We start from the raw sequence: 16,078 nt of genomic DNA on the forward strand, positions 1-16,078 counted from the left end.
TGGCGGGATGCAGGGCTTTGTGCCATCTGTACACTACGGAAGGGGTCATTCCCTTCACGCGCTTCTGACAAGACTATGCATTTACCGAAACTGAGAGAATGCGCTACTTGCAGGTTCGCCACTGGGCGCTGAGCCCTCAGGTGCGAGAGGCAGCTGATAGACGACTACTCCCTTACGAGCGCTGGCTCTTGTCACGTACATCCGACGCTAAACTCATAAGTGACCTCTATAAATTCATCCAAAGGCCCTCTTCGCACTACTATCATCCGGGAAGGGAACGCTGGGAGAAAGAATTGGGCAGGCCCCTGAGCCACAAAGAATGGGAACAGGTAGCGTACAGAGCCAGACACTCGGCATACCACACAGGCCTAACAGAAACAATCACAAAAATCTCAACATACTGGTACTATACCCCGGACCGCATACACGCAATGGACAGTAGCAAAGAGGCCACCTGCTGGAGGGGTTGCGGGCGGGTGGGAACGCTGACCCATATACTGTGGGACTGCCCCCTTCTCGACGCCTACTGGAAGGAGGTGTTAGACAATGTAGACTCCCATTTCAACATTGAACTGCCACGCTTCCCAGCCTATATCCTACTGGGTCTTCCAAACGAGCTGATGTACCCCTTAAAGTCTCGCAGAGGCAGGCAGATAGCAATAGCGCTAGGGTCGGCCATTCAAAACATTCTTACACATTGGCGATCATCCACACTTCCCACCGTCACCGGATGGCTGCACAGACTGTGGCATGTGCTTGGAATGGAGAAAATGTCGTTAGCAGCGGCGGGGGAGGCAGAGCAGTTTCAAGACATCTGGCAGCCATTCCAGTCCCTCCTGGCCACGGAATTTAGAGAACTGACCTGTCCGAGATACCTCAGACTCTTGCGGCTTACTGGGTAGGAAGGCTCGACCTCTTGATCACACTTGAGCAGGGGTGGGGACCGAGGGAACATGCGAGACCGATCGAAGGCCGCACTGGATGGGGGAGGGGGTGCAGGGGATTTGGGAGTTGGGGAGGAGAGGAGGGGGGGGTTTTGTTGGGGATGGTTATTGTCTGGTTTTTTATTAATATTGGAACGGATTGGTGTCCTAAGGGACGGGTCTTAGCTATGGGACCTGCCACCCTGACCGGAGCCGTTACAGCCGAAGGATGACACTCTGTCAGGCATGTATCTGTGGGTTCGCTTGTATACGATATACTCCTACAGGAGTAGGGACCTGCGGGGAGGTTCCCCAACATTAACCCACCGCAAAAGAGGGGACTCCCTGGTTCCCTCCAGATTCAGACGCGGCCGGCCCCGAGGGGTTGTAGGCGACATGCTGTGTATCAAAATGACTTGACAACAGAGCCCGGGAAGGGCTTCCGATGCGCTGATATTTAAGTATGGTAACTTGCCGGCCCGAGGGGTTGTAGGCTGAAGATGCTGATGCCGTTGACGATATTCTATTAATGTTAATAAAAAAGATTTAAACATAAATCACCATCCATGCATCTTTGCTTGCCTTTGAGTTTGACCCATCAAACCCCCCAGAGGATTCCTATCACCCATACAGTTTTACCCACCCACCCAGGCAGGCATTCTTTCTTTCACCTTTTACCCATCCTTCAACCATCCATGCATCCTATCAGCCACCTATGCATCCCGGGCCCCCTTCCTTCACCCACACATCCTTCTCTGCCAGTCATATATTACATGTCACCCAGCCTTCCTCCTTCCATCCTTCTTTCCCTTTTTGTTCAACCCATCCTTCAAGGTCGTCTGACTTTTAGTCTTCTTCACAAAACTTTCCCAGCTGAGTTGAAGTCAGATAGAAGAGGCCATTAGTTACTCAACTCCCGCCGCTAATACTATTGGTAATGCTAAGTCAAAGTTGTCTTCTTCAACCGTTGTTCTCGACAACTTAGTCTCTCTCTCTCTCAACAATATAGTGTACACCCTTGCAGCCAGTGTGTATTGTCAATAAGTAAGTAATATAACTTACCATCGCCCGCCACTGTGGCTGGCTCCCCCTCTGCAGCTGCCAAATCTGCTCCCTCCTGGCTGGTGTCACCTTCCCCGCTGACCCTCGGCACTGGTGGTCAGTACGCCTAGAAAAAAACATTACACATTTTTAGATGCCATATACGCCTCCTTCTATTTTTTTTTTTTCACTAGCAAGATTGAAAATACAATACATACATACACCACACACATCACTCATGGAAATCGGTACTACAGTAGAGAAGACAGTATGTCCTATCCTATCAAAAATAATAAAATATATGGTTGGGCATTTTGTTGATGCCAATTTTCGAAAAGCTTCTCAAGAAGAGGACAACCCAAGTGACTGGACTCAGTGGCTAGAGTTATTGGTGAATCTGAGTTTTAAAAAAGAATGGCCAATTGGGCTAACAATCGGACTTGAGGTTTCTCGTGTCCTCTCTCTTGGTTGGAAAATATAATTGTGCACTCATACTCCTTATACTTCCTTCCTACTATGGTGCACCGTAATTTGTTGTTCACAATCAACTGCTGCTAATAATAATAGTACTAGGCCTAGACGAGGAAAACTAAAATTACACCACTTTGGGGTGTCCAATGTGACCATCATTTTATTTACTGATTGAGCATCAGAAAGAAAGTAAAAGAACGCATTGTAATCTCAATAAACATGCGTAGAATACCTTGGTTGCATGCAATCTGCACAGCAGAGTAGTAGTACTAGTAGTAGTAAAGGCCGGATCAATGTGTTCTCTGAGTCTTACTGTAGTACCACCACTAGGCACTCCACAAAATATAAGGGGAGAGGGAAAGCTGACTGAAAACCCAGAATAAATTATAAAGCAAGCTACAGACAGACTAATAGTAGTACAGAGTCAGAGGGAGTTAGATTGAGGTAAAAAAAAAGCAACACTAGAAATATAAATAACTGAGTTGGTAGGTAATGCAGGGATAACAAGAATTTAGAAACAGATCGAAGAAGATTTGAAAAAAAATCGAATTAGGAAACGAAAATAATAGTTTGAAAAAAATAAGGTGCAGTAAAGTTAGGGAACTATAATTACTAATATTAACAACAGGAGGACTCACTAGGGCCAGCAGCAGAGCCATCTGTAGTAGAGGAGTGATCCTAGGAGGCACCTCCAGCTACTGCCTCGGCAGACCCTGTCGTCTTCTTGCCCCCGGATTTTGATCATATAAGACATAATAAAGAGACAAACATTGATTGGTGTGAAACAAATAATAAATATTTAAAAAAACACTCCAAAAAGATTTTTTGACAGGAAACAGCAATTGCAATACAAGTGACACATCTAATCAGATCGACTAGTAGTAGAAGACTAATATATCTTTATTATTCCACTGTTCCATTACGATTCCAAAATCCTAAATCTAAGTACCACCTAGCCCTCCAATTCCAACGACTTTGGAATGAATTGCCAAAAATTATATTTACTTCTTCTAAGTTTCGATCTCATTCGCAATCATCAATGAATCAACCCCCTTTGACGAGCAAATTCACTAAGTTTGCATTTAGTTTAGTCCTCAAAAATGCATAGATAGGCGCATGTATTTTGCATACACCAAATTGTTAGTTGGTTGCTGATGCTGAGTTGCTATATTATTCACTCACTAACAAACTACAAAAGGTTCTACTAAGGAGTCAGCAGCACTTGACGGAGGACGTGTCAAGCGAACCACTAAAAATGACCAACTAATACTAAGTAACTAACTATAACTACCTACCTACCAGTATCTTAGTGACAGGACAAAGAAAAGGCATCTCACTAGTCTGCATTACCGAACTTAAGTTCTCTAAACTCGCTTACATAATCAGCCCAAGCAAGCGCAAAGTTGCAAACAAGTAAGATTAGTAGCGCTGAGTACCTGTCTAGAAGAATAACAATCACATAATATAAGATTTTTAAACGTAACTTAACTGCATGTAAGCAACAGTAAGATTCTTGCTATTTGGAAAAAACACACAGAACAGAACACACAATAGTAATACAAATGAGTTACTCACCAAGCCCCACGACCATAACATCTAGCAGGTTCAGCAGGTCCTTCTCCCGGTCCAGGATGTCAGACCACCGATAAGTCAGTTGGTTGTGGGTGCACAACACTGCCCGGTGCACCCTCGCCCACTGGCGCTGCTGCTCCTGGATCCCATAGCATGAACCAGGCCTGCCGCCTGCTGCTAAGGTTAAAGGGAGGTGGCGCTGCACAAAAGAAACTAGGGCACCTCCGAGAATAAGGCCTGGGCCTGCACCCCTTCTGGGCACCGCCTTCAGCAAGGAAGGCAGCTCCTGGTCGCACTCTGCTTCATCACAGTACTCTTAGCTATGGTTCTGAGTGGACGGGGGGTGGAAAAGAAAATATAGAAGTAAAAAATAAAGTCAGGAGAAGAGGTAAGAAAGTAAAAAAAAATTAAAAACAAGTAATACAAATACACTACAACAACACAGTAAAAGTAGAATATATGCAAACTATACACTTAGGAAGAGAGAGGGATAGATAATAAATAAAAAATATCAGAAAAATAAATTTTAGAAACAAAGGATTGAAAAGATATTGGGAGGATTCAAAACAGGCCCCAGAACCATAACAAAGAGGAAAGAAACAAGATGGCCGTGGACATTCGCAACCGCGTGGTGAAGTTTGCGCGATGTTTCCCCCCAAACACAATCTGCTTTTCTGAACGTCAGAAACGTCTCGCAAACATGCGCAAGCATGCTCAACAAGCAACTCTGCATGCTTGCGGAACTCCCACGCTTAATGTTTAGAACAAGATCTATCAGTATCTACGGCCTTTCATTCTAGCGTGTTATCAGGAAACAAGGCCAACAGTCCTAATCCATATCTGCAGCAATCAAAGCTTTTCGTGAAACTACAATGGGTAAATGCGTTTGTATGACTTAATGGCAGTGAGGGCCGGACATAGAAATTGTCGGATAAACGTGAAAGAATACTCTGTCTGCCCACCTCGTTTGGAAACTGAAGGACCATCAACTTTCTGTTGGCAGAGCCTACTTAGGCTCAATCAACAAAACACTTCCTGATGGCCAAATGGAGTAGGGGCCGTCAGGGGAAGGGCAGTACTCCACCCACCCTATTTAGGAGAGATGTGTGATGCCGTTTTTTTCTGTCCATCATAGACAGAAAAAAAAACTAATAATGACCACAACACCAATAAAAAAATGCTGTGTGCGTCATTAATTATTTGTTTTCATAACAAAATCCAGTTTTGGGTGCCAAACAGACAGCGGACGCCCACCAAACTTTATGTATCTATACAGCAGCCACCATGAGGCAGTTCTTTTTATGGTACAGAGATCACTGCTGGCCTAGCAGCAATATCTAAATTTGCCAGTGAGTAATCTGTCAGGGTTGTTGTCCTAATGTCCTCCACAAGTCTAATGTACTATTACTCTGGTAAAACTTTACATTTGGCCCAAGTGCTCAAGTGATCAAACAACGCACTCCCACTATTCAGGTGGTACATCCCCATTTCTATTTTACTACTGAAAGTCTATAAACATTCAGCAAAACGTTGTTAAGCACATGCAATTTGCACGGAGTTCTACGAATAATTTTTCACAAATTTCAAAGTTCAGGGATGTCACATGTCCAATCCAATCGCTATTGCTCCGCTGCCCACTGCCAACATGTGTTTTGTCGATCGGGTTGGATGTAAGTACTGATTCCAGTGTAGATAGTGGACTTAAGCGCAAGTCACGGTGGACACCACAATTGTCGATTGGCAACTGTTTAGAGTTGTTCCACAAATTGGTATGTGGGGACCTTGATAGATGGAAAAGGAGAACCATGATGCAATTGGGGTGTGGCAGGTATAATCCTATCCCAGAAAAACGTGTTGCTCTTAAACAATTGCAATGTGATGATGGACTTATATTAAAGCGAACAGACAAGCGGGGAAATGTTGTGGTCATGAACCATTTGGATTATGACCAAAAGATACACACACAACTAAATGATGGGTTGTGTGTTGAAAAATCGGGTGTGAACCCAACCTTCAAATTGGCAAAAAGATTAAAGGTGAACTGAAGAAATGGCATGAGGGAGGTGTGCTTAATGGTGATGAATACTTTTACTTACGCATTGATCATCTTAGCTATCCTTGCCTTTATTCACCCCCTAAAGTGCACTAAGACCTACCATTTTCACCAGGTAGGCCCATCATTTCAGGTATTGTTAGGCCCACTGAGCAGTTATCAGAGTTTTAGGATGTTTTTCAGCAACCATTTGTGATTAACCTACCCTCTCATATACTTGACACTAAACATAGTCTTGACCTGTTGAATAATGTGACATGTGAACCAGGCAAGTTGATGGTAACACTATTGTCTCTCTTTAACACAAGTATAAAACATGAGAAGGGAATAACAGTACTCAGACAAGTGATAAACACTAGGTGCCAATTACGATCCAGGAAAAAATTTCCCCGTATGACTCGTATCCGGTCTTTTTACCGTACGAATCGTACAAGTGCCGTACAAACTGCCAATTACGATTCGCATGGGAAAAAGACCATACGAATCGCATTGGTAATTATTCCCCACACGTCCTCGGGTCGGAAAATGTGTCCGACACGTCCACGGACGATTTACCGTACAAATGTGAAAAGTCAAGTCCGACCGCGGAATTACGATCCATCACGTGCGTCTGATGTTACAACCGTATGGAAAAAACACCGTCCGCACCGACCCCCCATAGCAACCATGGAGACATGTGCCCGCATATGCGCCGACCCCCCCTGAGCCCCCGTATGTACGCGGCGACCCCCCCCAGCCCCTGTATGTATGTGGTGACCCCCCCAGCCCCCGTATGTACACGCCGACCCCCCCCAGCCCCCGTACGTACGCGCCGACCCCCCCCAGCCCCAGTACGTATGCGGCGACCCCCCCCCAGCCCCCGTACGTACGCGGTGACCCCACCCCCAGCCCCCGTACGTTCGAGTCATACCCCCCGTGTATGTACACCCGTGTACGTGTCGAACCCCCCGTGTATGTACACCCGTGTACGTGTCGAGCCCCCCGTGTATGTACACCTATGTACGTGTCGTACCCCCCGTGTACGTACACCCATGTACGTTCGAGACGTACCCCCACCCGTGTATGTACACCCGTGTACGTGTCGAACCCCCCCGTGTACGTACACCCGTGTACGTGTCGAACCCCCCCGTGTATGTACACCCATGTACGTGTCGTACCCACCGTGTACGTACACCCATGTACGTTCGAGTCGTACCCCCACCCGTGTATGTACGGTGCGTACATGGGTGTACATACACGGGGGGTACGACTCGAACGTACATGGGTGTACGTACACGGGGGGTACGACACGTACACGGGTGTACATACACGGGGGGTTCTACATGTACACGGGTGTACATACATGGGGGGGTATGACTCGAACGTACGGGGGCTGGGGGGGTCGCCGCGTACGTACGGGGGCTGGGGGGGGTTGCCACGTACGTACGGGGGCTGGGGGGGGTCGGCGCATACATACGGGGGCTGGGGGGGGGTACGGCGCGTACCGGGCCACCTACTCTCGTCGTTTCGCGCCGTACTTCGCTTTTCCGGCACTTTTTGGGTGCCGTGAAAATATTGCCGTCCGGGCTGCTGTCGGTTCGAATCGTACTTCCTGGGTCGTGAAACGCTGCCTGAAAGCGTCCCGACGTCACGTCGCAGCATTCCCGGATCACATTCGTATGTATTTTTTCGTCGGTCGGTGTTTTTTACGATTCGTACGGAAATGGTGTTTCCGTGCAAATCGTAATTCCATGTTTGTAAAGTTTTCCGACCGGGTACGAGTCGGACGGAGAAAACTCTCCGACCGACGGTTCGTACCCGGTTTTTCCAGGATCGTGATCGGCACCTTGGTGTTAACAAACAGGAAATCAAAGAAAGTTTAACTGATTACTAACTACAGTTGGACCTCACATATATTTCGTACATTTCTACAGAGACATTGACATTTACTTCAATCTAAAAGAATGCTGAGAGAATAAATTTCAGTTAAACCAGACATTACCTACCGTAGAGGTAGGTCCCTAAAAACATTTTGAGCACTAGTTGCCCTAAACAACAACAGATGAGTTGGCTGACACTATATACTCAAGGATTCTACAAATGTGGTCACTGCGGGATGTGCAGATGTGCTCTGGACAAGATCAATGGGGATGCTGATGAATATTTAATCCATAGACACATTAATTGCAGTACTAAATTTGTTAGGTACGTACTTATAACCAAATGCACTCGTATATATGTGGGGAGCATGATTAAAGCTCTGAAGGATAGAGTTGGCGAACACACAAGGGCATTGAAATCAGGAGATATAAAAAAACACCCTATAGTGGTTCATGCCATGAAGTGTGCAACACAGGGGCAACACAGGAGTTTCCAATTCTTTGGTATCGATCATGTAGCCAGGGAACCCCGAGGTGGGAATAGAGAATTGAACTTACGTTGGTGTGAAGCCACGTGGATTATGATATTGCGAGCAGTTGAGAGAGGATTAAATGAGATCATGAACTTTAATACTTTTTGGAGGACTGAATCATTTCTCTCTCTGTAATGTGACGGACACATCATTGCCTCTTTATCAATGGAATATTAGATATATTTCTGGTTTTGACTGGTTTTACAATTTGGGGGATTTCATTTGAGCCTTGTGCACTGTGATCTGCAGTGTGAGGGTTTATACCAACCATGTGGTAGTCATCAGATTGGATGGTCGTCAGGTGATGAACTGACCAAGTATTGCCTTTAGGCTAATTTGCTTCTATTCAATCAATCAGGGATTTATAGAGCGCACTACTCACCCGTGAGGGTCTCAAGGCACTGGGAGGGGGAGAGGGGTTGGGGCAGCTCCACGGTCATCCATAGAGCCAGGTCTTCAGGTCTTTTCTAAAAGCTTTCAGTGTAGGGCGTCATCTGATGCTGAGGGGGAGTTTGTTCCATTATTACATATATTAAACCAATGGTGATATTTTTTTCACCAAGTATTTCGTCTATATGAAATCAGATGGTCAGCCAATGAGGTGTTGACTGAGTGTAGGTTTAGAGCTAATTTGCTTCTGTGAGGTGGTGTCAGATTTTATGATTTTTCAATCTGAACCATTTCTTCTACTGAGGAGACTTATATGTGAGGTACGAATGTAGGACCCATAAATTGGAGGTACAATACAAAGATTGAGATGGTGTTAAGATGGCAGACGCAATAGAGGAACGAGTATTGTCAGTTTTCTATGTTTACGCTGATAAATAGGGAGAAAACATGGTGCTAATCGTGGCACAAAAATGTAAGTTATTAATGGGACAATGGTCCGTAAGGGTTACTTATGTTGACTTTATCTATGAGTTGCCACTCTTCTAAAATATTGGAAAGATTTAGCCGCGAGTTAGGAATGTTGCACACATAAGTTGGAAGTATAATAGAATGATTGAGACAGCGTTAAGATGGTGGCCACCATAGTGAAAGGCATGTTGTCCCTTTTCTATGTTCACACTGATAAATAGGGAGAAAAGATGGCTCCTATCAAGTACGCTGATATTGCAAGGTGTACTCGCCGCAATCATCCACACGTATATGGCAAGACTTAGAGCTGAACTTATTGGTAAGGGCGGGTAGACAACAGTTGTTGAATGTGATGACTTACAATTAGCTGTACTGGCACTTAGAGGATGTAATCTAAATGCTTTCGATAGTATTCACAGCTATTGCTTGCCTAACACTCTAGCTGGCTCACATTATTTTGGACCACGCTAGTGACAGCTCTTTCATTTATGATGTATGAGCTGATTCACACCAAGTGGTGGAAAGGGGGTGATTGGTAGATTTGGTTTTGGTAGTAGTTCGTTCTATTTTGGTTTACAGACATGCACAACAAGAATAAGCTATTTTGTACACATCATTTGGTTTATAAATTGGGACATATTGATTAGTTTATACTAGATTAATTTGGATGGCGGGGCAATTGGCATGTGACAAAAAGAACAATGCATGTAACTTTTGAAGGATTTATTTGCTTGTATGCATGTATGGCCTGATTTTACTTTGGAGTGAACTATGATGGAGGCAAATTTGTGACCCACACCACCTTTGATATGGATATACTTTGTAGTGTGATCCGGAACTATAGTGGCCCTTAACCCAAGATCAGAAACTGTGCATTGATTTTGTGCATAATTTGTGTACGCATGGGTTTCTACGAAATGTCACACATTGGATATAATGTGGACATATGTATCATGTCACAGGGTGATAGTATTCATGTTGAGGGCATCTATTTGTCCTTTGTAAACTGGAGCTTTTGTTTTCTTCTAGCCCTGATGAAGTAGTGGGGCTTGATGCTCGATCGACTGAACATGTGTTGAAAGTGGGCAATGGAGCAATAAAGATTAGACATGTGACACCGATGAGCTTTAAAATTTGTGAAATCGTTTTCATAGAACACTGTGCAAATTGTGTGTGCTTTAGGACTTTTTGCTGATGTATGATAAGCCTTAGAGTGTATTGAAGGTGTGGCGTGAACACCTTGCCTTTGAGCAAAGCACTACAGATTTACATTAACACTGAAATTGTGTGAGACACATAAGTGAGTGCCATGATTTCCAAATCCCCCCTGTTTAAAGTTTATAAAACATCATCAAAGGAATTGAGAGAACCTTACTAAGACATAATACCAAGGTATTTCAAAAATAGGAAGGAGACCAAGTGATGATGGGCCATGGCCACAGCCCGTAAAGAAGGTAAAAAATCTTGGAGTCCTGATTGATGACCATCTTTCCTTATTTGACCAGGTCAATAGCATTACCTCTTCCTGTTTCTATACACTTAAAATTCTTAAGAAAATTCTTCCTTTTATTCCTATGTCTTTGAGGAAAATGGTTGTTACGGCACTGATCCTGTCAAAAATTGATTATTGTAATTCACTCTACATTGGAGCAAAACAAAGTGTGATTCAAAAACTCCAAACCCTGCAGAATGTGGCGGCCCGGTCACCATTAGATCTACCTAAATTTAGTTCCATTAGCTTAATTATCCGAGAACACCTACATTGGTTGCCCATATCTGCTAGGATCCAGTTTAAATGAATGTGTGTGTTACACAAGAGTCTGCAAGGGGTGGGACCTACGCAGCTGGGTCAATACTGTAAGCGATATACTCCACAGAGATGTCTACGTTCCGCGTCAGCATACTTGCTTGTGGTTCCAAGAGTAAAGACGATGAAATGGGGGGGCAGAAGTTTTCGATACTTGGCCCCTAAGTTCTGGAACACTATGCCTCTGCATCTTAGAACGCAAAATGATCTGCTACAGTTCAGAAAGGGACTAAAGACTTGGCTGTTTATGTGTACCCCTTTGATGGCTTCATTCTCCGGTTTAATTTAATGGTAGCAAGCGCTAAGACGCCACGGCAAATACGCGCTCTATAAAAACCCATTTTCATTTCATGATCACTGGGGATTTCAACTTTGTTATGATTCCCTCAATATCAAGAGATGACTGATGTAGGGATCAGGATAGAATGTGGGAAATTTTCTTAAATGTTCACTTACCTCAAAGTGGACAGGAAGCAGAAAAGCCTGTCGATCCAACTGCCAAATTAAGTTTACAAGAAACAGATTAAAGTGTAGAAAGTAATCTGATCCGCCCAATATCTCAAACGAATGCAAACGTCTTATTTACACAGAAGGCTATTTTAGATTTCACTCTGGTATCAGTCCTGTTGTTTTGTGGATAATATTTTTCAGCATATGTGAGGTATAGAAAGGAATGTCTGAATGGTCTAGCCCAAAATTCAATTGCTGGAGTGTATTGAAGGGGTCTCTAGTCTGGAAAGGTTGTGATGGAATACTCGCTAAAAGAAGCTTTAACAGATTAACGCTCAGATGGAACTGAAAGCACCATTAGTATTCGTGATTTGCCAATTTAACATGATTTTAGTTTCTGTATTTGGATGTTGGTCATGTATGGTGTACCACGTAAACAAATTGAGTACTGGTCCCATTAGGATGTTCAGGGTCATTTAAATCCCTCCTCATGTTTAACATGCCAATAACAGCAGCCCAACAAATGAGCCATCTCGTCGGCTTTGGCTCAAAACTTTGAATGGTCTGAATTCACCTTGGACATTCATCTGCCATAAGGCATTGAAGACTTGCCCATTTAAAGAATCTGTTGAAGGACTAGTTTAAAGCCAGTAACTCAATCTCAGCTGTTCCTGCTCTGCTCCCCACTATCATCACTGTACCAAATTAAAACAGATGTACTAGTGCTCAAAGAAACAAGGCGCCTCATTTATGAAAAGTTTTGCATCACTGCGGGAAAACAGCGATGCAACAGTTTTCATAGCGCCATCCTTGCATCACCATTGATGAGCGGTATTTACTGTACAGTGTTCCATGTCACTAGGATTTACAGATACATCAGTATTCCTGACGTATCAGTAGGAGCAAAATAGGCGCATTGCTGGAGTGTGTCTGAAAACAGAAGCAACTCCAGCAAGGTATCTTTTCACATGAGCAAAGCCCTGCATCACTCCTTCTGCCTACTTCAAGCAGGTGTAAGGATTTGAAGTAGTGAGGCCCTAGATGTTGCGCAGTGAAATCTCATAGATTTTGCTGTGTCACTTCTATGTGGTTTGCTGTGATGAAACGCCCACCCTGCATGCATTATACCTGATACAGGTAGAATGTAGCGCAGGGGTTTACAGAGTGATGTATCTGCCTTGATGCCTTGAAGTCATTTTAAATAAAATTCAAATGTGCCGTGAGAACATGGGTTGAATCCATCATCGTTCTTTAGCTCACTTCGCCATCTCAGTTTAGGCCAAGCTATATGCAAATCAGTCTCGACCCTGTGCCTCAGGGGAACAGTTCAGCCCAAACTGCCAAGCCAGGCCTTCCCTGAACTGGAAACAAGCATCTTGGGACTGGTTTCTGGGTAACACACCTTATCAGTCAGGCTAGCTTGAATCCAGTGGCATAGTGAGCAAGGACGTGGGTATGAACTGGGGTGGCGAAGTGAGCTAAAGTACGATGATGGATTCAACCCAGATCTGTGAATGGGGGTGAGTGTCTGAAAAGTTTTAGCGCTACGTCCATCATCTCCGTGTGTCTGCTTTGTTCGCCCTAAGTTGGCATGGTATGCCCAGACGTCGGTCCCATGCTCACTTTGCTACTGGATTCAAGCTAGCCTGGCTGATGAGGGGTATTACCCCGGAACCGGCCCCAGGATACTTGCTACCAGTCCAGGGAATACCTGGGTTAGCAGTTCAGTCTGGACTGTTCCCATGAGGCACAGGGTCAAGACTGATTTGCATATGGCTGGGTCTGAACTGGGGTGGCGAAGTAAGCTAAAGAATGATGATGGATTCAAGCCAGATCTGTGACTGGGGTTGAGTGTCTGAAAAGTTTCAGCAATCCGTCCATCATCTCCTTGCGTTTGCATAGCTAGTGGAAGGCCACTGGCCACTAGCCAGTGAATGGAAGCTGTATTTGGGTCAAACTTCACGCCATGGCATGGCTAGGCACAGCAGAGCAGGGGGATGTGCAGCGTACGTGCTGACCAATCAGAACCATGTAAATTAGAGCAAAGTTGGAATCAATCAATGGTAGGTGAAGGTAAGTATTAGAAGGGCTGTAAGCCACGTTTAAGATAATTTTTTATTTTCAAGAGATTTCGCAAGCACAGCACAAGCGCTTTGCGGGTGAAATCTAAAAAAGTAATGTTTCAAAAGTGAGCAGTGGGAGTACACAAATAATGTGTTCATGCTCCAGATGAGAGACAAACATGAGGAAATAAAGCCCACAAGCTAAAAAGTAAGAAACAAGCAAATGAGTGACAAAGTTAACCAATGGAAAGCGTTGGGTGGCACTGTGACTTGTGGGCTGGCATTGGGTTTCATGGCAATGTGTGGCGTAGAGAGGCAGTTTGTGGCATGGAGTGGCATTGCATGCAGACGAGTGAGCATTACGTGTCGTGGAGTTGCATTGTCTGGCTTGGTGTGGCTTTGAGTGGAGTGGATTGGCTTTGTGTGTATGGAAAGTTGACACTGAAATTCTCCTATGGTACATCAAACTCTTGTGCTATTCAAACACATTATGTTAGAGTGTTTAACACTTATTTTTTCAGTGAAGACAGCCCAGTGTTCTCAACCTGTCTTTTGCTGCAGCTTCTGTGTGCAGTAGCCCGCATGATAATGTATCTGTATGACAGTACTGCAAAAACAAGGACAATCAACCAAACATATAGCCCATGTTATATTTACAGTGCTTTTAAGCCTCTTTTCAAGGTATGTTGAGTTGGTTTTGAATTACACTGTGAGACAGAAATCATTCCCTCTTGCATAGAAATTTTATTGTTAATCAATATTTTGCACACCATTTTTATATCACTTATGGTAACCTCCTCCCCATCAGAATGTCAGTGTAAAAGCACTGGCTAAGTCAGCAGGTTTGACAATGGCTGCCAACTTTTGGCATTGTGATTATTTTTAAATGATTTTGGTAAAACTCTACGAGTAGACTCCTTTCTGCGTACAAGTGCACATCATGCAAGAACAGAATACTGGGGCATATGTATCAAATACCGCTATTGAAATTCTCAAATAGCGATTTTTAGAGAATCGTTATTTGGGGATCCCAAAACAGGATGTAATAAAAAATTCGCAAATATTTTGCGATTCCTTGGCATTTCTTAAATGAGATTAGCAAATTGCGAATCGCAATTAAGGAATACCTTCCCATTCATTCCTATGGGCTAGCAATGAATGGGAAGACATTCTCAATTTGCGATTCGCAATTATGGAATCGCAAAATGAGAATGCAATTGCAAGGGTGCCAGGGTGTCAAAAGGACACCCTGTCGCACCCCTGAAATATGTATGTATGCACATGTGGCGCACATACATGCCCTAAGTGCATTTTTCAATGAAATCGCAAATTACCACCAACTTGAAGTTGGAGGTAATTTGCGATTCCTTAAGGCCAAATCGCACTTTTTCTGTGCTTCATACATTGCATTTAAGGAATTGCAATTTGCGATTCCTAAAATGCAATAGCAAAATAGAGAATTGTAAATTTTGTGATTCTCTAATTTGCGATGCCCTTTTCGGATGATACATCCCAAAAGGCCTTTTCCCGTTCGCAAACGGGCCGATTCTGAGAATCGGCCCAATTGCGAACGGGAAAAGGGCTTGATACATATGCCCCTAAGTCACTTTCCAAGATATAAGCCAATGGATGAACTGGGCTGACTTTGCGCTCCTTGCTCTGGTGAGCGGAACAAAAATTTGACCTGCACCCAGACAAGCTAAGGAATGAACCCAGAATCAAAAGTATTAAAGACTGCATTAAAATAATTTTCCACAGTAGAGCAGAACATTATGACGTTTTAATAAGAGCCTATTGGTGTCTGTGATGACAAAGTAATTTAAAATTACATTGAAATTCCACAAATACGTTTTTGTGTGCATTTTCGATTTCCACAACACTGCTACCTGGAGATCTGTTCACTGTTTCTGTCAACGTCTTGAGGTAATAAGTAGCAAACAGCTGGGATCTATTGTGGCAGGTAGAGTATTTGGCAACGCCCACCACAAACAAGAAGGCCAATATTTATAATTATTTCACACAACACAGCAAGCCAACTTGAATGCACAATATTTAACATTATACAGTGCATTCCTGGTCTCTGCCAGCGCTGGCGCACAAACTGCTACCTAGCATTAAGGCATGCACCATTGCATCATGGTGTAAGGGTGCTTGCGTTTTAGGCAGGACACCTTCCTGCACAAAAACAATCCTTAGAGGCATTTTCCTCTTTATAAGTATGCTGCACAATGCAACACACTCAGAAAGAGGAAACAACAAAGAGAAATACAAATATTTGTCCTCATTGTGCCTTTAGTGGGAAGGCGTACAATTCTGACACATTCCCAGGTCTACCAGTGTTGGCAAATCTAAGAATATGTCATTTAGGTTTAAAGTCACCCTTGTGTCCCCTTGTGTGGTGGAAAGGTGACACAAAGGCTTGATAAATATGGGCTGAAGTTTTACCAT

The sequence above is a fragment of the Triturus cristatus genome, chromosome 9 (assembly GCF_964204655.1).
Source record: "Triturus cristatus chromosome 9, aTriCri1.1, whole genome shotgun sequence".
Taxonomy (NCBI): domain Eukaryota; kingdom Metazoa; phylum Chordata; class Amphibia; order Caudata; family Salamandridae; genus Triturus; species Triturus cristatus.